We start from the raw sequence: 22,693 nt of genomic DNA, 5'->3' as shown, positions 1-22,693 counted from the left end.
CCACATACTCCTGGTTACAAGTGTGTTTTATTTCAAAAGAAAGGTATGCAAATCAAGTAAGTCCAGAGTACTTACTGTTTTCCTGATTGTTTCAGGACAGTAGCTTCTCTCAAATTCTTGTCTTCCTAATTTCCACAGAACTTCTTGGTAAAATTGGTTTATTTTATACTAACTACTCCACTGTTGTAAGTGCAAATATACCTTAAGGCCTATCTAAATTCATTTACCTTATTTCCTTGCTGAAGTAGAGGTTCTCCGTCACCAGTGTGAGCACTGTACCATTAAGACCCTGACGTCCTATACTGACCCAGCTACCCAAACTACACTCTGAGATCTCACTACCCTAATAAAATACTATACAACTTACTTCTTGCAATTAAACAGAATAATTTCCAATATCTTTAAGAAATCCTGTGCTAATCTGGCAAAGGGCTGACTGATACTACTTTATACTTATCCACCTTAACCATACCCCTTCCAGCTCCTCCACTGCCCCTCCAACTACTTCCTTACTGACACACCTCTTCTCCAATTTCTACACATACTCTACCTTCAAACCATGCCTTTCAAACCTCAAGCCTTACTCCGGATACCTATACTTTACTTCTTACACCTCCTCACATCCTATCACACACATCTACCCCCACCCTACTTCTACCCAACAAACAGTACTCTACATCCAAATACCAAACCAGAGACTCCTCTGCAAACCAGCCCTTCTAACCCATACTATACCACTCTCCTTCCTAAAATAAAATTATCTCCCTCCCAACCACATCAAAGCAGAAAAAGAATGTCTTCCCTTTTAAACACTTATCCTACTTCAAACCACTACTTCTATCAGGAGACATCAATCCTAAACCAGGCCACTCCCAACCTACCATAAATAATAAATCCTTTTGTACAAACATCTACTAACCTCACCCCCTTAAAAAAGCAAGAATATTTCTGCTCTATCAACCTCAGGAGTGTAGTAAATAAAAGTACAGGACTTCCATGCCTGGTTAGCTAACTATACCCCTGACATAGTCACCCTAACTGAAACCTGGCTGAACCCATATAATAAAGATAGTGAAATTACCCCACCTGGCTATAACATACGACTTGATAGACAAAAGAAAAGAGGAGGAGGGGTAGCCATACTCTTCCATGACCACCTCTCAATAACTACCCAAGCCTCCCTCTACCCACTTTTTCTACAGCTGAACTACTTACCAATATTAAACTTAACAACTTTACCACCATAAGTGTTGTAGCAATCTACATCCCCCTGGTGATAATCTTAGTATACTGGAGAACATCCTATACCACCTCTCACAGACCATCCTTAATGAAACCATCATTCTAGGGGACGTAAACATAAACTCCCCATACTACCTCTTGCATCAACCTACATGGATTTGAGCAACTAATCACTTCTCCTACCCATATTAGCAAGTCACACCTGCCACAGTCTCTCCTGGACTGGACTTTGGCATCTCATCCCCAAATTTACCACAACCCTCACACTCTACCAAATTCCCTTAGTGACCACTGCCCTATCGTAGTAAATAGACACTCCCCATTTCACCAGACCTTTCAGGTTTATCACCTCCCACAAAACCTCATCCTTTAGTCCAGACTCTTTCATACACCAACTCTCTAATATTAACTGGTCCCATCTCACTATACTCCCCTTAGATGAGGCTTGTCCACTCTTTCGACTAACTTTCTAAACATCCTCAACTCCCTAGCTCCCCCCCCCCCGTACTATAAGAATCAAAGCAAACACTGCTCCTTGGCTGACCAAACATACTAGAGCCTTGATGAAAGGACTTGACAAGATATGGAAATTATGGACCAAAACTAAGACCCCTTCTCTCATACAGACTTGCACAGAACTTGGAAATCAAATAAAAAAAATTATCAAAGACAGGATCAACTTCTATGCAAATCCTCCCACTACCCTAAAATCTGACCCTAAAAAATTCTGGCACTCAATCAACCATATACTGCATCCAGGAACCCTTTCCCTCCCAACCCATGCCCAAATAAAACTTTTGAAGAAACTGCCACTGAATTTAACAATCATTTTTTTTAATTCAATAACTACCATAATTAATGACCTCCCCACTAGTAAAAATACTAACCCCACTTTCTCATCTTCCCCTACTTCTAACTCTCTCTTACATCGGTCTCAACTAAATATATTACATTTCTACTCTCTAAAGTCAAACCCTGCTCCCCCTCAGCTGATAACCTACCCTCTTACTTCCTACATATAGCTGCTGAACCCCTAGCCTATCCAGTATCCATCCTGATCAACCGGTCTTATCTCTGAATCAAACGTTCCATCAATATGGAAAACTCTACACATTACCCATATATAAAGGAGGTAATTCTTATTATATATCAAACTTCAGACCAATTGCTATACTGTCTCCCCTCTCCAAGAGATTCTTGAGAAATGCATTCACAAGCAGATAATGCAATACCTTCTCCAACAGAACCTTCTAACACACACAACATGGATTTCGTCCCAAACCCAGCACTACAACTGCACAACTGCACCAATACCCTTCATTAATACTGTATCACTGGTCCTTAACAATAATAAACTAGTCTCATGTCTATTCCTCGACCTGTCCAAAGCCTTTGACACGGTCTTCCATCCCCTCCTCCTAGACAAACTCTCTCACCTAAGATTCTCTCCTCCCACCATATCATGGTTTTCCAGCTCTCTCTCTCTAACCACCAGCAAGCTGTTACTTGGCACTCCGCTCTTTCTGCCCCCCTATGGGTGTCCCCCAAGGATCCATACTGGGGCCACTGCTCTTCAATATTTTCACCAACCTACTTTACACTTCTTGTCCCAACTCCACACTTGTACAATATGCTGATGATTCTACAGTCATCACCATTGCTGACAATCCATCTGACCTCCACTCTACTACCCAAGCATCACTCAACACCATAGACATGGCTTTGTGACCACAAATTAAATCTCAACCCTAAGAACTTAAGCTCCTACTCTTTCTCCCAAAAAACCTCCTCAATCTCAAAACATTTTCCATCCTATCTAGCAATAACACTGTCATTACCTCTGACCCTAGCACTAAACTGCTAGGAGTCATAATAGATAATCAGCTTAAATTTGATATCCAAAATCACCACCTCTATCAAAAAGACTCAGCAGAAACTCGGACTCCTTTACCGAAACAAAAGACATTTAACCAACGCAGCCAGAATAACTCTCTCTCCCATGCATTTCTTCTTCCCACCCTCCTTTATAGCTCTCAATTATACACAAATCTTAACAGCACACTCATAAACAGACTTGAAACTACTTATAATAAAGTTGCCATATTTGTTGCAAACCAAACCTACAAGTCACACCATTGCCTATCTCTTAAAACAATTGCAGTGGCTCAAATTCCCTCATTTGCTGCTACTACAGCAACTGTTAATTATCCACTCAATTCTCTATCTACCCTCTTTCTGCCCTAGCCTTCAATCAATTATAACTAAATATTTCCCAACCAGGACACTACGTAGCTCAGACCAAGACTTCCTACAGATCTATAAACCCAAAACCAAATCAGGGTGTTTACTATAACCCTGCTACAACCTGGAATCAACTACCCCTAGAAATTAGGTCCCTTGACCAAACAAAACATTTCAAACTAGCCACTCGGAAATACCGAATAAATAAATGGTCCTGCCATTGTAGTCGTCCTCCCTGAAACTACCTAACCCTAGCTTGTCTCTCATCCCTCCTTTCTTTTCCACTGTCTGCCTTAATATTCAGCTACCTCTCTGTCTCGTTGTTTAACCTCTACATTACCTTACTACTCCATCTGTACCTATACGGTATATAACTACTTAGGAATAATGAACACTGTTTTCCTTACACCGACACTGTACCCAAGTTTTTGTTGTAAGAATTCTGACTTTGTACTCTACTGCTTTTCTGCATGATTTGTTGTAAATGCTTTTTGCAGTTTGATCTCTAACATTTGTACCCAACTGTTTTCTGTAAAATTTTATTGTAAAATGTTATTTCTCTAACTAATTGTTTTAGCTGCCAATGCAATTTTCTTGCCGATTGTATGTAAAATGTTAATACTGATTGCGGAGCTTTTCTCCTCGGGTCTCCACTGAAAATGAGCAAATGCTCTGCTGGACTAACCCGGATAACAAATGTAAAATAATAATAATTATAATTTCTACATTGTCTCAAGATGCCTATATCCACCAAGCTGTCTACAGTCCTTTGATTAATGAGCTACAGAGGTGTATTGGGGTTAGAAGGCTACTAAGTGTACTTCATGGATGCAGACTAACAAGGGTTCTTTACTGGGACAGAATATGCTAAGCAGTACTACATTCTACTAAACTTTAATGTTTGCACAACACTGAATTCTACTAAATCTATAGGTACTGCCACCAGACATCTACCTAGCTGCTCTAAGCTTGTCAGCGTGCAAGGCATTTCCTTTATATTAACTGCTTTATAGGGTACAGTTTTATGGACTGTTCTGTAGGGAAAATTTACTATCTAGGATGGATGGATGGATGGAAAATAATGGGTGGGAAGAGTAATTAAATAGCTTATACAACAAACAATAGCAATGACAGAGGGGAGGGAGGGACTTGGTAATCAGATTACCTGAGACTAGAGACACAGCGTTATAAAATTCAAGGAATAAGGATTCAGCCAAATAAAAGCCAATATTGGAGCTCTTTCAGAAGCCTTAGCTTAAAGTCTCTGGGGGATACATAGAATGGGAACAAAAAGGCACTGGAATGTAACTTCTAAGTTACAGGCCAATGACCTCAGGTAGGTCAGAATTTCAGAAACTTTAGCTTAATATCTCAGTGAGGAATGGGGCAGATACAAACAGGAGGGAGATAGAAAGGCACATGAATACAATTTTAAGGCGGTAAACAATAAACAGAATATAAAACTGTAGGAGCAAAACTGCAATATCTACAACTGTAAACCTAACCTTACTATTACCATTCAATGTACTAGTTGTTTTACATATATATATATATATATATATATATATATATATATATATATATATACCCAATATTTTATTTTTATTTTATTTATTTAACATTTGTTGACTGGGAAAGTCCGACTAGGTTCCACAGATCATGTTTCCAGCGGAGGCCCGAGGAGAAATGCTCCAGAAGCATATCTTTAGAATGTGGGAGGAAACCGGAGTACCCGGAGGAAACCCACACAAACGCAGGGAGAACATGCAAACTCCACACAGAAGGCACCCCAGCCAAGAATCGAACCAGAGAACCTCTTGCTGTGAGGCAACAGCATTAACCGCTGCACCACTGCGCCGCCCTGTAATCTACATATTTAACAGTAAAACAAGTTTTAGAACCTCCCGCATTGACTACAATACAAATGCATGATCCCCACAAGTTTTGACCGATTAATAGGAAATTAAATTTAAGCATGTATTTTTATTTTTGGAACAACAATGAAAAAAAAAAATCACACAAAGGTAAAGGTTTAAGTAGGGGGAGCATGTTTAACGCACAGATACATCTATTGAATTTCTTTACTTGAAAAGATATGTAAATCTGACGTTGCCTTTTACTATGCAACAATAAAAAGTTAGAGAAAATTCTCCAATTTGACTACAGAGAATGGCAGCTTTTGTGGACTGTAAGTGGCAATAAGAATTTAAAGTTAATGAAAGCAGATAAAGGTAAAGGAATAGTAACTATAAATTATATACAATATATTAGTAAAACACAAAGTATTAAATGATATATACAAGTAAGTTTCTAAACATGAAACTTGTGTAGCACATAGTAAAATAATGTTATGCATGACTTGTTTATGGATGGATTAACTGATGGTAACAAATACAATTATATGAAAGTTAATAAACCAAAAATTCCAATGAGACTCAGAATATCAAAAATACATAAAGATATTTATTATCCTCCCCTTAGCTCTGTAGTCAATGCGGGAGGTTCTAAAACTTGTTTTACTGTTAAACATGTAGATTATAACAAATCACACACACACACACACACACACACACACACACACACACACACAAGGAGAGAGAGGGTCCCTTACATATATTTTGAAAGATTTGTGGGACTTGAGGAAACTGACCCCAGATTAAGTACGTAGCAAATATATATGTTTGTTACTACTGATGTCAGAGATCTGTTCTCAATAACACCACATAATATTGGCATGGACTGTTTTTTTTTTTTTTTTTGGGATTTTTTAGTAGCATGTACAGATATGTCTAGTGAACAGATTAAGGCACTTTTAGTTTTGATGGAAATGATTTTTAAGTAGTAACTATATTTTAAATGGTCTTACTTCAAACAAAAGTTAGCAAATGCGATCATGGCAGAATGGGAAAGAAAAAAATATATTTAATATATCATTTAATTTACAATATGCTTAATTTTGGAATTTTTATGATAGATACCTGGACAATATTTATATATTGTGGACTGATACGGAAAAAATGAAGGCATTTTTAATATATATATTAATAGTAAAACGGAATTTTTCAAATTTACTTGGGAGTATTCTCAATGCAAGTTGTCACTTGGATGCTAAGATTATTAAGGATGTTGAGACTTACAAATATACATCTAAATTAAATAGAAAGTCTATATATTTGAATATTTTGTTACATTACAACAGCAGGCATCCACTGTAACAAAAGAAAGTCAGTGAGATTTGCACATTATTTCAAAAAACTACTTTTTCTTTACAATAATGTTGAACTTTTACAGAGCTATCCAGAGATATTTTTGCAAACTTCGTCAAAAATATTTCAAAAATATCTTGTAATAACAGCAGCATGTTGTTTTATATACCATTGTTGGGGGGAGGGGTGCAGGTGGTAACCATAAAAAAGGAACAAAAATTAAACAATAGATATGAAAATGCTATGGTCATGACATATGATCTGGACAGTCAATACACCAGGTCAAATATTATGAAAAATTACATTTTTGCGTACAGTAGTAAGATTTTAGGAATATTGGGAAAGGAACCAAGATGTATTTACAGCAACCAAAATAGTTTACATCAATATATGGAAAATGAAGTCAGAAGTTTTCAAAGTAATGTAAATATCAATAGTGACAAGTATAAAATGTGGAATGTGTGCACAATGGAAGTATAATTTACAAGTTAAAAAAATTATCAATAACAATGTGAGGATAAAATGCAAGGAAAGACACGCTTTTAATAATACACAGTTTGGTTTATGTACTGATAGCAAAAAAGCCCAAGCTTCTACACAGACAGAACTCTCATAGAAAGCATTTACTTGCATGGCTACGATACTAAAAGATGTTCTGAGAATAATCCACTTTACAAACTTAAAGGTAAATCAGGGACATGAATTTAAATTTTTTCTAACAGAAAAGATTAATAAGAGTCCGAGTGGAGGGTTATGGACTGAAATGGAAGAAGCAAGGGAGTTATACTGGCAACTTAAGCTAGGAGTGGCACATTTCCCCAGTATTACCTCAGGTAGTTTCAGTAGGGTGCATGTTGAAAATGAAACTCAATAAAAATACAGTAGTAGGTTACGTAGGGTAAATAATTAATGAATTGTGGTCAAACTCCTAACCAAACCTCAGTATTAGACAAACCAAGAACAACTTCCAGCAAAGGCAGTGGAGGAAATAACACTATAAGCCAGTGAACAGTTTACTGAAATAAACGGGTTGCTGGCTTATACTGTTATTTCCTCCACTGCCTTAAGTGGAAGTTGCTCGTAATGAATTGTGGTGTTATAGGTTTCTGTTTTTCTTTTATATGTTATTTTTCATATTTTATCATGAACAAGTAAAATATAACAATATTCATTAATATTAACACAGTATGGCAATTGATTAGTAGAAGTTCATAGGACATTTTTAGGCCAATGGCTCAAGAGCCCTTGCAAGCCTAGCCAGTTTTACCCAGATGTTACCCACTTTTCTATTCCTAGGGGAAAGACAGCAAGGGTCAGCAAACATGATTTTGACAATTTTTACAGACTGCTTCTGTCTATAAGGGACACAGGCACCACCCCAGGAGTGAATCTGAGATTTCCCATCCACTAGTCCAGACTGCATGAAGACGGTCAGGGAAAGGCTCTGCTTCACATGAATAGAAAACATATTCCAGAGGAGGAGCAATCTATGGGACACTTGTCTCTCCTGCATGAGCTATTCGTGTCAGAGATCATGTTAAGATACTTACAGCAGGTAACCTTCATACAGTCAGTTTTGCTGATATGCAACACTTCCATCAAGGATGGGTCAAAGACTGCCTTGTAAGTATGGCACAGACCACTGCTCAGAAATCAGCAGGAAACTGAATACAGTGATAGGCCTTTTAAGAAATCGGTCCACATATGACATGTTGACTATACCCTGCCTTTTTTTGGCAAGAAACCTCTGAGGATACTCCAACGGGTGCAGGTGTCTGGCAAGGTACATGCCAAAGGTTGAACTGTACTTGACTACTGGTCTGATGAGGGCCAAGTACAGTAGTACTAGGACACCCTTAGATCTGGATGCCATGTCCTTAGTTATAAGATGAGCCACAAAGAAGGATTTCTTCACCACTGTGGACAACATATAGTGGTCAAAGGTCAGATTAATATCAGAGTGCCTGGATCTCTCACTACTGAGTCCACTTTTCGGGGGGGGGGGGTGCTATCAATGTTTTAATTTGCAGAGGTATTTAATTTCCCAAATGGTATTACTATGTATTTCTTCACATTTAGTTTGAGGTCATGGCTCTGACACCAATTAGTCAGAGTCAATCTTTTTTGTAGAATATCAACATTATTTGGGGGGGTCAGTGACTGCTCCCAACTTGCAGTCATTAGCAAACTTGGACAGCCAAAGGCCATTTACATTTGCCTTGACATCCGAGAAGTATATCCCAAACAGGATGGGACCCAGCACGGAGTCCTATAGTACTCCACTGGGGATTGGCCTCCTGCTGGATGTTGATTCCCCCACTCTAATAACATTTGTCCTATCCTTGAGCCATTTGGCTATCCATCTGGTGATTGAGAGGTTTACGCCCAATTTTGAGTTTACCTCCAATACCTGAGTAGGGTAGTGTGTCAAATGCCTTGGCCAAGTCAAGGTGCACGGCCTTACTCTCATCCATGGCCTTGGTGATAGTCTCAAGGAAGTCCACCTGAATAAAGCATGCAAGACCTGCCCTTGATGAAGCCAAACTGGGTTGTATACAGAGTCTAGAGATTTCCTATGTCGTTGTTAATCAGGTCCAAAACTATCCTTTCCATAGCCTTGCATAAGAGGCTAGTCAGACTTATGGGTTTGTAAGTTCCTTGGTCCACTGATGGTCCCTCTTTCTGCAAAAGGATGATTGCTGCTGTCCTCCACTATACTGGGGCAAAGCATATTTGGAGACAGTGGTTAAATATTTTTTTATTTTTTTTTTATTTTACATTTGTTGACCGGGCTACTCTAGCTGGATACATGTCCTTTTTCAGTAGAGGCCCGGGGAGAAAAGCTCCCACAATAAAGAGAAGTATCACAATATAATTAGATAGAAAAAACTACATTAGTATAATAATAAAACAAGAAAACATCTACATTTTCATGCTGATAATTTGACAATCATTTGTTGAGTAGCTCAACATGACATGGATACATGTAGAGGTAGTGAAATACTAGATAAAAAAACTTGAGAGGAAGACGAGACTAAGGTGCTGTGAGACCTATAGGAATTAATCTGGGTTAGGACATGGGCATAACCAGTGAGACTTAAGAAATTCTCTGAGATTAATTTTGAATAGATTGAGTGAAGTCATGAGCCTTAGGTTGTTAGGAAGGGAATTCCATTGCTTTCCAATGGAGTTAGCATAAAGAGCATCGCCGCCCAGGTTATTAGATTTGATGGTTAATACCTGAATACTGTTTGAGGATCGAAGGCAACTTAGGTTGGTGTAGGGGGTCAGTATTTTTCTCAGTGAGGGGGTTTTATCTGGTTGATTAATTATTTTGAATGCTTCCGTGAGTTGGTTTAATTTAAGAAGATTGGGCAGTTCTAACCAGCCAAGTTTCTTGAGGTTGAGGCAATGGTGGGTACGATAGGGTGTGCCTGTTATGAATCTAGCAATATGATGATAGGTAGTAGAGAGGTTATTGAGCTCACGTTTATTAAGGAAGGAAAATATCGGAGAGGCATATAGTAGGGTGGAAAGGAGATGAGTACGAGCAATGGTTAATTTTGCATGAGGAGTAAGAAAGTTCTTAATTCTGTACATTGAGCCTAGTTTCTTGTTGACTGACTTAATGGTTTGGCCGATGTGCATATCGAATTTAAGCTTGTGGTCAATTGTAACACCTAATAGTTTGGTGTAGGAGACAGGCTCAATGATGGTGCCATTAATGGATTCCACAAAGAAGGTCCTAACATTAGCAGGTGGGGGTTCTTGTGCTAGGGGAGTGGTTGACGTGGGGAAAAATAGAAGTAACTTGGTTTTTGTTGGATTTAGTATGAGTTTCAGGTCGGAGAACCATTTTTCAACTTTGGCAAAACATTGTTGGGTGGCTGCTTGGAGATTCTGGAGAGAAAGTTCGGAGCAGATCAGGGTAGAGTCATCTGCATATTGAATGCAGGTGGCTCTGGGGATGACTGTGTGAAGATCATTAATAAAAATGGAGAATAGAAGGGGACCAAGTATGGAGCCCTGTGGAACTCCAATGGTGTTAGGGAGCAGGTGAGATAGACTATTTTGCCATTGGACTGCTTGTTGCCTGCCAGAAAGGTAGTCCTTAAACCAGCTTAGAGCTAGGTTGTCAAGATGTAGGGTTTGCAGGGTGTGGAGTAGTAGCTGGTGGTTAACCATGTCGAAGGCTTTCGATAGGTCAAGAAAGAGAGCAGAGGATATTAATTTTTTGTTACGGTTGCTATTGACTGAGTCAACAAAGGAGAGGAGGGCAGTGGTTGTACTGTGATGGGGGCGAAAACCATGCTGGGTTTTAGACAGAAGATTATTGAGGGTGAGGTAGTGCAGGAGTTGTTTGTGAATACACCGTTCCATAATTTTAGCTATTGGAGACAGTATTGCGATGGGTCTATAGTTAGATGTTTCCGTGGAGGAGCCTCCCTTATGCAGTGGAATGATGTACGAAATTTTCCAAATGGGGGGGATGGTAGCCTCAGTTATGGTTCTGTTAATCAAGATTGATATGGGATAGGCAATGACATCAGACGCTAATTGTAGGTATTCGGCTGGGAGACGATCGGCCGCTAGGGTGGACAGTTTCAGTTTTTTTAATAGGGTGCAAATATAGGAGGTAGATACTGGTTGTAGGTTAAAGGAGAGAGGAGGTGAGTCATTAGGAAGAGTAAAGGAGGAGGAAGAAGTAGGTAGATGATTGGCTAGGGACTGGATGGTCTCTGTAAAAAAAGTATTAAAGGTATTGGCTATTTCTTCTGGATCTTTACCATTGAGTTTGTCAGGGGTTGGGGTGGTAGATTTACCAGGATGGAGGAGGTTATTAAATCCAGCCCAAAACTTCTTTGGGTTGGTCTGGTGTTTATCCTGGAGGTGACAGAAGTACTGTTTTTTGTCTCGAGTAATGTCTGATTTTGTGGAGTTTCTAAGCTGTTGAAATTGAATGCGATCTAGGGGAGTTTTGGTGGCTCTCCATTTGTCCCATGCCTGGTCACGGAGTTTAATTTTTGCTTTGGTTTCTCTTGTTAGCCAGGGAGCTATGTGGTCCTTGGTTCTAATTAGACGATTTGGGGCATGAGAGTCTAGAAGGTTTAGGAATGTGTCATTGAAGTATGAGACGCTCTCGACTAGGGGTAGAGTATTTAGGATAGACCAATTGCAGGATTTTAGTTCCGCTAGGAATAGTTCTGGGTTGAAGAAGTTTATATAAGGGTGGGTTGGTACAAGAAAGTTTGTGTTTTATAATGTAAGTGACAAGGTGGTCACTACATAAAGATGAATAAAGATCCAAGTGGGTCAGCTAGGTCATGTTTCAAGGTGTTTAACAGGCACCCTGAGATTCCATTAGGGTGCACTGATGCTGTGTTCTAGCTTTAGAGAGGGCAGTGACAACCTGTTCTTTTGTGATAACAGGCAAAGGAATGGTAGGGAGTATTTCAAGGGAAGTGACCAGAGGTGAAAGCTGAGCTCAATTTATTGGCTAGCAGGTTTGCCTTTTCTTCTGGCTGAGTATAGGAAGTGCCATCTACAGCCAACTCAGCATATTGTTGAGTGTTTCCGTTAAGATTTCGGACACAACTAAAAATGCTTTGTGGTTATCCTTTGCTTGGGAGGCTATTTTAGTCTCCTATTTAGCTTTTAAGGACTTAACTAGTTCTCCGATTTGCCTGTTGAGACTAAGGGATTTTTTTTCACTGTTGTGCAACCTCCCACTTGCTTCTAGACAGAAATGTCTTCATTCTGTTCTATAATTTATTTATGCTAGGGGTCCACCAGGGTGACTTATTTTTCTGGCTAGACCTGGTTTTAGTTTGGTCAGGTACTGTCATTTAAGTAGTTGTAGAGGGCATTCATGTATAATTCACATAAGCTTTCGGGGTTAGGGGGTGCTGTAAAACTGCCTATGCTATCACTTAACAGAAGACAATTTGCCTTGGAAAATTCTTTAGACTTTGATGGTGGTTCCACAGTTACATTTATTTCAAAGAAGACTGATTTAAGATCCTATCTTACCAATGAGGACATTACACTGGTGGGGGGGGGGGGGGGCAATGCTCCCTCAAGGTTTGTGAGTACTATGTCAAGAACATTTGAGCCCCTAGTGGCAGTGTAGACCAGCTGTTCCAGAGCATTTGCACTGACAAGAGTCCAGGAATCTCTGAGCCTACTTGTTACTGGTCTTGTATGTTTCCCCACTTATGGAGAGATAGCTAAAACATCACCCATAAGAAGTGTGTTGGGCTGAATGGTAAGTGATTCTAGTAACATCAGGTATGCGGAGTAGTTTTCATGTTTTAAGACCTGTAGCTAGCAGTAATATGGCAGGCGATTTTGCCTATGGTCAAAGGGACATGGAGTAGATCAAGCAAGTCATCCTGCTTAACCAATCTTGGGGTGTGTGATTTTTTTTAATGTAAATGGAAACGCCTCCTCCTTTCGTTTTTTTTTTTTTTTTTTTTTTCAGAAGGTGGTACGAGTGTGTGATATGCATTGCAGCCTTCCACTGCTGGGGTGCTTTCTGCAGCCTTGAACCAGGTCTCTGTACCTGTACAGATGTCATCATTCTCCAGGACAGAGAGAGCTTCCAGGGAGTGCAGTTTCTTGTTAAGACTCCTAGCATTCATCAGTGGTACCTTCAGCTTGACATTAGAAGAATTTCTTACATTGGTAGGTCTGTGGGTTTGGCACTGCCAAACAAAAAAAAAAAAAATAGGCACTGTCGAGTTGGAGCTGCGTGATTTGTTGGTCATACTGTTCCAGACTGACAAATGCTGGATCCCCTTGGAATGACACTAGTAGTCAAGCCAGTTATTGAAGTCAATCATTTTTTGTTTGCACTGTGATATTCTTGGTGAGGGAGAATGCTGCTCAATGCGAGGCTCATATCCATTTGCAACAGATTCAGAGAGGTCCATCAGGTCTCTCTTCATATAGTCCTGGGAGGCATATCTCAGGTTATTCACACGCACATGAACTATGACTAAGTTATACCGATACTTGAGGTTGAGTGACCAGAGTTGTCTGCAAGACCTGGTGAAATCTGACCCCTGACAGGTAACTTACTAAAACCATCTCTTTATACAACCCAATGAGGGGGTGTCCATGTATCTCACGATTTTGGCTTATGACCAAGATGTATAAATGTGTGGTGTTCTGCCTTAGGGTCTTGCTTGTAGAGACACTGTGATGTGTATTTTTATGTGTAGTGGTTGGTGTTGACTTTTTTTTTTTTTTTTGCAAGTGGTTTCTGAGGGCAGCATACAGGAGGCCTCTGAGGTCTTGGTAAGTTACTTGCGAGTACCTCAGCATAAGTGGGTTTATGTGTCAAATCCTCATGTACTGAGTGAAATGATGTGTGAGCTGACAGCCTGTTTGTCATTTGATTTGTCAGTATGTGAGAGTCGTGTCTCAATTTTCACACTAACTACATCTCTCACACACTATGTTTCAGGATTAAGTGGTTGTCAGTATAGATGAAACAATTGCTACATTGCCTCAGGAAGACCACATCCATCAGGCTGGCCACACACATAGCAGGAAAGTGCCTATCCATTGTTTCAGTTTTTTTTTTTTTTTTGCTAAGGGTTTAACCATGAAGAAGAGTGGGTAGATTTAACTTGAGTGGGATGACAGCAAACAGACAAAGAATGGGTGTTCTACTCTGTGTGAACTGCAGCTATCCAACAAAGCAATGCTGCTCTGCACATAACTCAAATGCTCCCAGAGCAGCAGGAGGACTGGGAAAGCAGTGACAATTATTTTAAGGGAAATTACCTTGAAAGCATTTGCATCTATCCAGGGCATTACTAACTGTTGCTGTTCACAGAACAGTTTAGTGCAAACATCGGGCTTACATATAATCAGAAGAAAATTAAGTTTTATAACAGCAAAGCCTACAGATGACCAATCAGGAAAACGCAAGCCTTCATCTAGCATCTCCCAACTCAAATATTTATTCATTTAACACTTGTTTACTGGGAAAGTCCAAATGGGACAGAGCCTATTTTCAGCGGAGGCCCAGGGAGAAACACTCCAGACGCATATTTGCTACAGCACACTTCTGCCACAAGAGTGCAGCCAGAAAACCTTCTTTATGTAAACATGCTGGTTTTAGAGCTCAAATGCAGAGAAACCACACAATCCATATACTACAGTCCTGTAAAACTGGCAGACACAATGTAATTAAGTACTACAGCAGCAGTGTAAACAATTCAGCTTTGAAATTCTATTAAAGTGAGAGAAATGTAAAATACAAGATTCATATGAAATACTGTAAAAATAAGCAGCAAAAGTGCAATATTATGCGTATTTCCATTCCTTTAGCAGCAGCTGGCTTTAGATGCAGGAGACTCTCTGTAACTCTCAGCTGAAATAACCAAGAGGAGCTCTGAAGTTGTAACATGTGGTGTTTTACAGAATTTGTTTAAAGTGTGTGTGAGACTGTATATTCTGATGAAGTCTGTATTACATTTAGGATGAAAGGGCTCAATTTAACAACATTAATGAGTGTGCGCTGAAACAGCATTATTAACAGTACATCACATTTTTTGTCACGTAAATAGGACAAGTCGGAGAGATGGGTATGCTTCTCAGAAAACTCCATTCTCTGGAAAAGGCCCCCCATGCACGTGAAGCAGTTTCTCCTTAACCCTACTTAACAGCAACTTGGGGCAATGGATGTTTTACCAGAAATCCATCCCTTATCACCAGTCTGGCAGTTATATCTCTGATGGACAACAGGCAGTCAGTATGTCACCCCTACACAAATCAATTTGTGGGTCTCCTTTGGGCTGCACGGCTAACCTTATGAGAACCCTAGTGGTCATTAGCCTAGTATACACCTAGCACACATTCTGTAGCAATAAAAGGAAATACCCTCACTACTAACTTCTACTCCAATTTAAGACACCAAACTATACAGAAATTTACCAATAACACTCTTTATTGAAAAATATACTAATAAATGACCAAGGCTCAAATCTCTCAGTAATTCACAGTCCTGCCACAACATGAGTGAAACTGCAAGACTGAGGCCCGGTAGGATTTAAAACACACACAGCTAGCTTTTACAAGTAATTCTGTTTGTGGAGATAGACGTACAGCATAATGTAGAAACACAATCTTCCCACGGCTGCAAATTAACTAAGGCCCCAAAACAAACTAAAAAATGCACATAGATAACATTTCCGGCTAAAACATGGAAAAAAGCAGAAAAGTACAAAGAACTCACCACACGTGTTACTATAAGTGCAACTTAAATATTTAAGCAGAACTGAAATAAAAGCTTTTTCCCTTCCTTTTTAATGAAAAACATATTACTCACGGTTCAGGGCTTTCTAGAACTCTCCAAGTCTTGCATAAAAGCCATAACCATGATAAAGGAGTTTATTTCCCTTCCATTAATTAAAATGGTAGTGCTGTGAGTCACTAGCTTTTTAGACAGTTTAGGAAAGTAGCTTCATTGTTACTTTTAATTATTCTGATCTGGGATTTCTCTAAGATCAGAATCCATTCCTTCTTATTTTGGCTTTTCCCAGTTAGGGGTCACCACAGCAGAACTCTGGTCCGCTAATGATTGGTAGTTGATTTTTATGGTGCCAAAGTGCCAGACTGACGCCCAACCTTCAACGAAGGCATGCCCATTCATGCATGTCTTACGAACACCACTCAACCGCAGGGAGGACATGCAGACTCCACACAGAAGGCACGCCAGCCGAGAATCGAAGCGACAATGCTACCGCTGCACCACCGCGGCTTAGCCAAATCCATTCCTGTTCCATTTAAATTTGATTTGGTACAAAAGACATGAAAAAGCAAAATGTGTTCAAAGCTGTAGTTCTTAAGTTTAAAATCACTTTCCTCCTCACTTGTACTATTCATGAAAGTTGTTAGCTCTATTCATTTACTAGTGATAATGGTCTGTATTCTCATTAATGAGATAATGAAATGGATACAGCAATATCTTACTGGCCAAAAATGAGTGTATTTACCATTCTGACTATGCATTTCTGAAGTAACGCTTCCCTGCTCTGCACAGAGAGTTCACCAATAGCATATTCCTTAGAAAAAAACTTCACTTTAGCTGATTATCACAGTTTACTGACATCAATAGGATGTAGTGGCAGGATGGAAACTTATGGTTGGTAACCAAAAGTCAAAATTTCCATAATCTGTGCTACTTAGCATTGTCACAAAGGCCAAACTCCTTTGTGGAACTATATGGCATCCAAGTAGGGGAAAAATATAGTGTAGCATTCTTGACATTTACAAGAGAAACAAGTTGGGAAAAATTGAAAGGTGCTCAAGGTTTTCTGAGCAACTAAAAGTTTTACCATAACCTCAGGTCTCAACTTCTCTGTTCAAGTATAAATGCCCAAAAATAAAAGTCTAGCAATTTTAGTCTATGAAAAGTTAATAGAACAAGTTTTGGATCAACACTGACTTTCTGAAAAAAAGATGAATTGAACTGTAACACTGGGCTTTACTGACAGATCATAATCTTCAGTCATTTACCAGAAAATTACTCATTGTGGAGTAGCAGGCAAAAATCAGAGGGAACTGAAGTATGCATCAAAGCTGAAGGCAGCAAGGGGTAGTAGTAAACAAACAATCATCTGGTTATGTTTACCTCCGACCTCTCAAAATGAGATGTGTGAGAAACTCATTTTCCTAGACTGCAAACATATTTACTTCTTTTCCGTATAGCACATACCTCTTGTGACAAATATGCATAGTGTACACACCTCTCAACTATCACAGATTTTCAGGGATCCCTGATTTTGTCTTAAATTTTAATTTTGTCCCTCTTAAAACTGGTGACTTTTGGAGAAAAGGTAGTCGGATTGCACTTAATAAAAATTACAATAATTAGTTACGGATTTATTTTACTTTAGAAAATGAATATTCATTCACCTTTCGTTATTTTAACAATGTCTCAAGTTAAAAGTACAAATATCTTAAAAGAGTCCATAATTGCCCTGGATGATTTCTGGATTTGTCCCCAATTTGTTCAGAGCTATGATCATCTTGGAGACAGCTCTCATATGTTTGTAGGTATACACCAGGCTAATGGCCACCAGGGTCTTTATAAGCTTAGCCGTGCAATCTGACCCAGTTGTATCCCTTTGATTCATGGCTGTCTATTAGGAACAAATATGTTAGGAAGTTTCTAGAAGTTATGTAGAGGGGGCATTACTGTCTACATCTGTCTATCAGGCATGGGGACCAGACACAGGATGAATTTTCGATTTCCCATCCACTGGTCAAGTTTACACTTAAATAGGGTTATGAATGGGCTCCGATTGACATGGATGGGCAGCCTGTTCCAGAGCATGAGGATCCCCCAAGACACATACCTGCCTTGCCAACACTATGATTTATGTGACAAGCAAAATTCAAATCCTTGGATCTAGTTGTTCTGATGCTGTTGGTTTTCCAGATACACATAAAGTCCATCCAAGCATAGATTGTCTTCCACAGATTACTGAGAGACAAAGTATAGAGGTAAGACTTTAAGACAATCCATACAGGACAGTGTGTTTATATCCTGGATTCTCCCTGTAAAGAACCTTTGCGGACTTTGCAAAGACATACGTCTGGAGCACTTCTACCCGAGCCTACGCTGAAAACTGACTTCGTTCCAAGTCGGATTTTCTCAGTAAACAAATCTTAAATAAATAAAAATAAATAACGTTCCAACTGTTGCACATGTCTGGTCAAGTACGTACATAAGAGGGCATTATACTCAATTATGGATCTGATGAGGGCAGAATAAAGTGGCACTATGACTTCCTTATTTGATGAAGGATCAGGGATAATGTTACATGTCATGAGCGGGGAGTGGCAAGGGGCAAAATCTGAGACTTTTTTTTTAAATATTACTGTAATTCACTAGTTAACAAAACAACGTGTTTACACCAGCATGCATTTTCTGAAACATGAAACTCTAACGCCAGGCATTACCGATCAACTTATTTACCAGATAAAAATAGTTACGGGTGGGGAGTCGAGGCACAAGGGGAAAAAATTATGGGGAGATTTAAAGCACATTCTAATCATAATGACACTCAAATAAAATGAAATCAAATGCGGGCAATAATGTTAACACTTGTTTGATAAAATCCTTCTTCCGTTTTGCTTTGACGTAAGTAGGTAACCTTCACCAAAATTCAAACAGCAATTTATTCACATACAAATAATTCGATTGTGATCAGGAACATACACTGTCGCACAAGACTGGTGAAAACATGCTTGGCAAACTAAATCACAAAAAAGCACTTTTGTCGTTTTCTGGAAGAGGAATAACTACTGTAGCAAAGTTTAAAAAACATTTCATACCTAAAAAAATAACGATAGAATCATTTTTTGTGACAAAAAGACAGATGGCCAGATTAGTAAACAATGTATTATTTTATATAGGAATTAGCAATTAAAAGCAAACCTCACCAACATAATACCAGATAGAAACCCCGATGTCCGATCTTTTAGTTGGTATTGTGTGCGTGTGTGTATCATACAGCCAATCACTGTAAGGTATTTTATCGTCGGTCCTACCGCTGAAATGGTCCCTGCTGATTCGGTACTACATCCGGGTCATGGAGTGCTAAGGTATGTCTTTTTGTACTTTTCGCATTGGCGTTTTTGTATCTATGTATTTTAATGTATGGTTATTTTTGTGTGTATAGAGATTATTTTAATCCTATTGTAAACCACGGGTGTAATAATATCTTTCGACGTGAATGGTTTAGTGTCTTTAAACGTGCTATAAGTGCCTTTGATGTGTACATTTGGAGTAATTAAGCTTAGTAAAGTTGTTAAACTTCAAAAAGGTATCATACACGTGCAAAGGTGTAATGAATGCTGTGGTATTGTAGACTGTTTTAGGCTTTGGCTAATTGATTGATTTTTGTGTCTTGTCCGGGGGCAGTATTTTATCAGAAGACGCAGGGATCAGTCAGTACAGGTCGTTGACAGTCAAAAATTTTACGTGAACAGTTTGGGTGGCTGTTACATGGGGAGTTGGGGGTAAAGAAGAGTTAACGGTGGAATGACGTTTTCGCCTTCGCCCCTGTCAGTCAGTTACAGCTGTAAACCGTAACCCGGGTTTTCAGAAAGTCGTGACGGAGATCTTTAAACAGATTGCTCATTTTACACAGTAGTTGGGGGTAAAGAAGAAAACGTCCGTCAGTCAGTTACAGCTATAAACCGTAACCCTGGTTTACAGAAAGTCGTGACTGAGATCTTTAAACAGATGGTTCGTTTTACATAGTAGTAATGGGTGTTTTGTATATTGTAAGGCAAAAAGTTGACTACTGTACAAGCATGCTTTTGTAGGTTCAGTTTCTTCAAGTTTCTACAATATTTATAGGCAAATCAGCATACTCTGAAAGAACTAGAGTAAAGAAGAAAACATCATAGCGATTAAAATGTATCTCTGTTGATATTTTAGACCCATTTGGATAGTTTGATACTGGCTAGTGGGAGGTTTAAGGCATCTGCCAGACCGGATAAACTAGGCGAGTCTTTGTGTGCTCAGTTCAAGCAGCTTTATTATGTAGAAACACATCAAGATTGAGGCTTGATAACTTTGACTTGGATAAACTTATAAACAAATTAGCTACTACACTCATTCATACTCGCGCTCTGGCTGCACTCAAAATGGCACTGAAGCTAGCAAGTGCTAGCTGTTTATATGCACCTGCTGACCTTGAGACACTTCTTAAAGGTACAACGTACACACACTATTCACCAGGGGAGGCTAACGTTACCAAATTACGAGAACACTTGGCTGGAAAATGAGTAAGCAAAAGCATTTCTATACAGTGAAGGAGAAGAAATGGAATATTTTCTAAGTTGTAAAAGCTGGCAAGAAATAATTTTATAGATGCGAAATTACAGGAAAAGAGGGAAACGCAAATCTTGTAAGCGTTTTGTGTGGATATATGAGAAATCCATTTTAAAGATGAAGAGAATATACAGGCTGTATAACTCACACGAAGTATTTTTATACATTTATTTATCTGTCCATCCATCCACTTGGGTTAGTCCCACTAGGCTAGTAGTCTCTTTTTAGAGGGGATTCTAGGTGGTGTTTATATTACTAGGGAAAGTTTGGCCAGGACCTCCAGGAACTTCCCCTACCTTTTCTGTTAGGTTCTGTGGGCTGTTTTATGACCATCTGAGCTACCACCACCTCAAGAAGATGGGACATTGGTTTGTCTCTGATCTACATGTGCTCTGGAGCTATCTGAAACCCTGCTCTGTCACTCACAAGCATACTTGTATGTCTCTTTGTCACCTCATGGATTTGACAAATCTCTATGGCTTTGCTCAACATTAAATCACTGTCACAAAGTAAAATCTTTCTCACAGCAACACTGTTAATACCACATACAAGCCTGTCCTTTATCAGCGCATATTGTAGATCACCAAACTGACACGTTTTAGCTCTGTTTCTCAAGTCGGTTATGTAAGCTGCAAATGTTTTCCCTGGTTTCTCATCTCTTGTGTAAAACAAATGTGTGTCTTATGTAACATTCGTCTGGGGGCTGCACATTTCTCTAAACCTGTGCTTCAAACACAGGGTCTTCTTGATTCGGTTTGTACAACAATATGGCAGTCTGCACCTTCTCCTTCATACACTGCTGGTGGATACACAAATGAACGCTCTTTCTATGGCCTCTGACCCTGCTAGGTTTAGCAAAATGAATGCCCTGGTGCTCTTGTAATGTTGTCTTTTTGTAAGAAAACACCTCTTATCAGTATAAGAAATATGTCTGACAACTGTACAATGCAAATATTTTTTATTTATTTTATTTATTTAACATTTGTTGACCGGGAAAGTCCAGCTAGGTTCCACAGATCCTGTTTTCAGCAGAGGTCCGGGGAAAAATGCTCCAGAAGCATGTCTTTAGAATGTGGGAGGAAACCCACACAAATGCAGGGAGAACATGCAAACTCCACACAGAAGGCACCCCAGCCGAGAATCGAACCAGAGAACCTCTTGCTGTGAGGTGACAGCATTAACCGCTGCACCACTGCGCCGCCCATATTATGTCTGACAACTGTACAATGCAAATAAATGTAACATCTGTTGCCCAGAACTCAGTAACTTTTCAAAGTAATTGCACTTTTCAGTGTGCTTTATGCAAGTTATTTGCAATGTCCCCAAAATGGCGTTACCTTACTAGGCAACTTTCTACAGTTACAAGAAGCACTCTGTAAAGGCAGCACTTTGTGTGAATTGACACACCAAGCGCAAGAACTTTTTTTTGAAATTGCTGTACTTTGTATTGCAAGAAACAGTTGCACTTTGCACACAGTGAACTCTTTGAAATACATGCACAGTAATAAGGACGTACTGTATAAACACTTTTACACACTCTGAGGTACTTGAAATAACTTTACTTATGCCCTTGATACAATATGAAGTTGTAGTTATGCCCAAATACAGCACTTTGCCCAAAACACATGGAGTCACCTTGCTTTATTTTCACTTAATGTGCCCTTTTCTTTTCTTATTGTAATCGTTTTTCTTGTTTAAGCCCTGTTCATGCCCAATACATTTTTCTTGTGCTCTGTTTACTCTAAACATGCCCAACTTTGCCTCAAACACACTTGTTCTGCTTTGAAGATACTAATTTTACTAATTTTCTGCTTTAAACATGCTCTTTTTGCTTTACAGTTAATTGTTTCATCAAATACTTTAATACTTTGTTTGGTTAAACTTTTCGTACTTTCGACTTGCCTGATATTGTGGTTTGTGCCCTTGTAATGCCCCTTTATTGTCTTTCGCATCAAGTAAACAATTTGTTTTATTTCTCATTACTTTTGATTCTTTCTGGCTATGCTTATGCTATTTTTTTTCTCTCGGTTTTATCTTCTCTGTCATCTTTGGATCTCATGGCTCGGAATATTCTTTTCTCTTCTTCCCGGACCATGTCACTTTCGTGTTAGGACACAAATAAACGAGTCTTCGTAGGTTTTGT

The 22,693-nt window shown here is 39.1% G+C and overlaps 1 protein-coding gene across 1 annotated transcript in view; it reads right to left on the bottom strand.

Moving 5' to 3' along the window:
- The window catches only part of UXT (ubiquitously expressed prefoldin like chaperone), a 576,931-nt gene extending 557,651 nt beyond the window's left edge, over positions 1–19,280 (bottom strand). Inside the window, exon 1 of the mRNA XM_044080282.1 lies at positions 19,152–19,280. The gene's annotated coding sequence lies outside the window, so the exon portion shown is untranslated. The remainder of the gene's footprint in view (positions 1–19,151) is intronic.
- Between the last annotated feature and the right edge of the window lie 3,413 nt (positions 19,281–22,693).

This window comes from Protopterus annectens, chromosome 8.part0, assembly GCF_019279795.1.
Source record: "Protopterus annectens isolate FY-2018-M chromosome 8.part0, PAN1.0, whole genome shotgun sequence".
Classification (NCBI taxonomy): domain Eukaryota; kingdom Metazoa; phylum Chordata; order Ceratodontiformes; family Protopteridae; genus Protopterus; species Protopterus annectens.
Note: the sequence above shows the minus strand (reverse complement) of the source record. Positions and strands in the feature narration are given on the sequence as shown.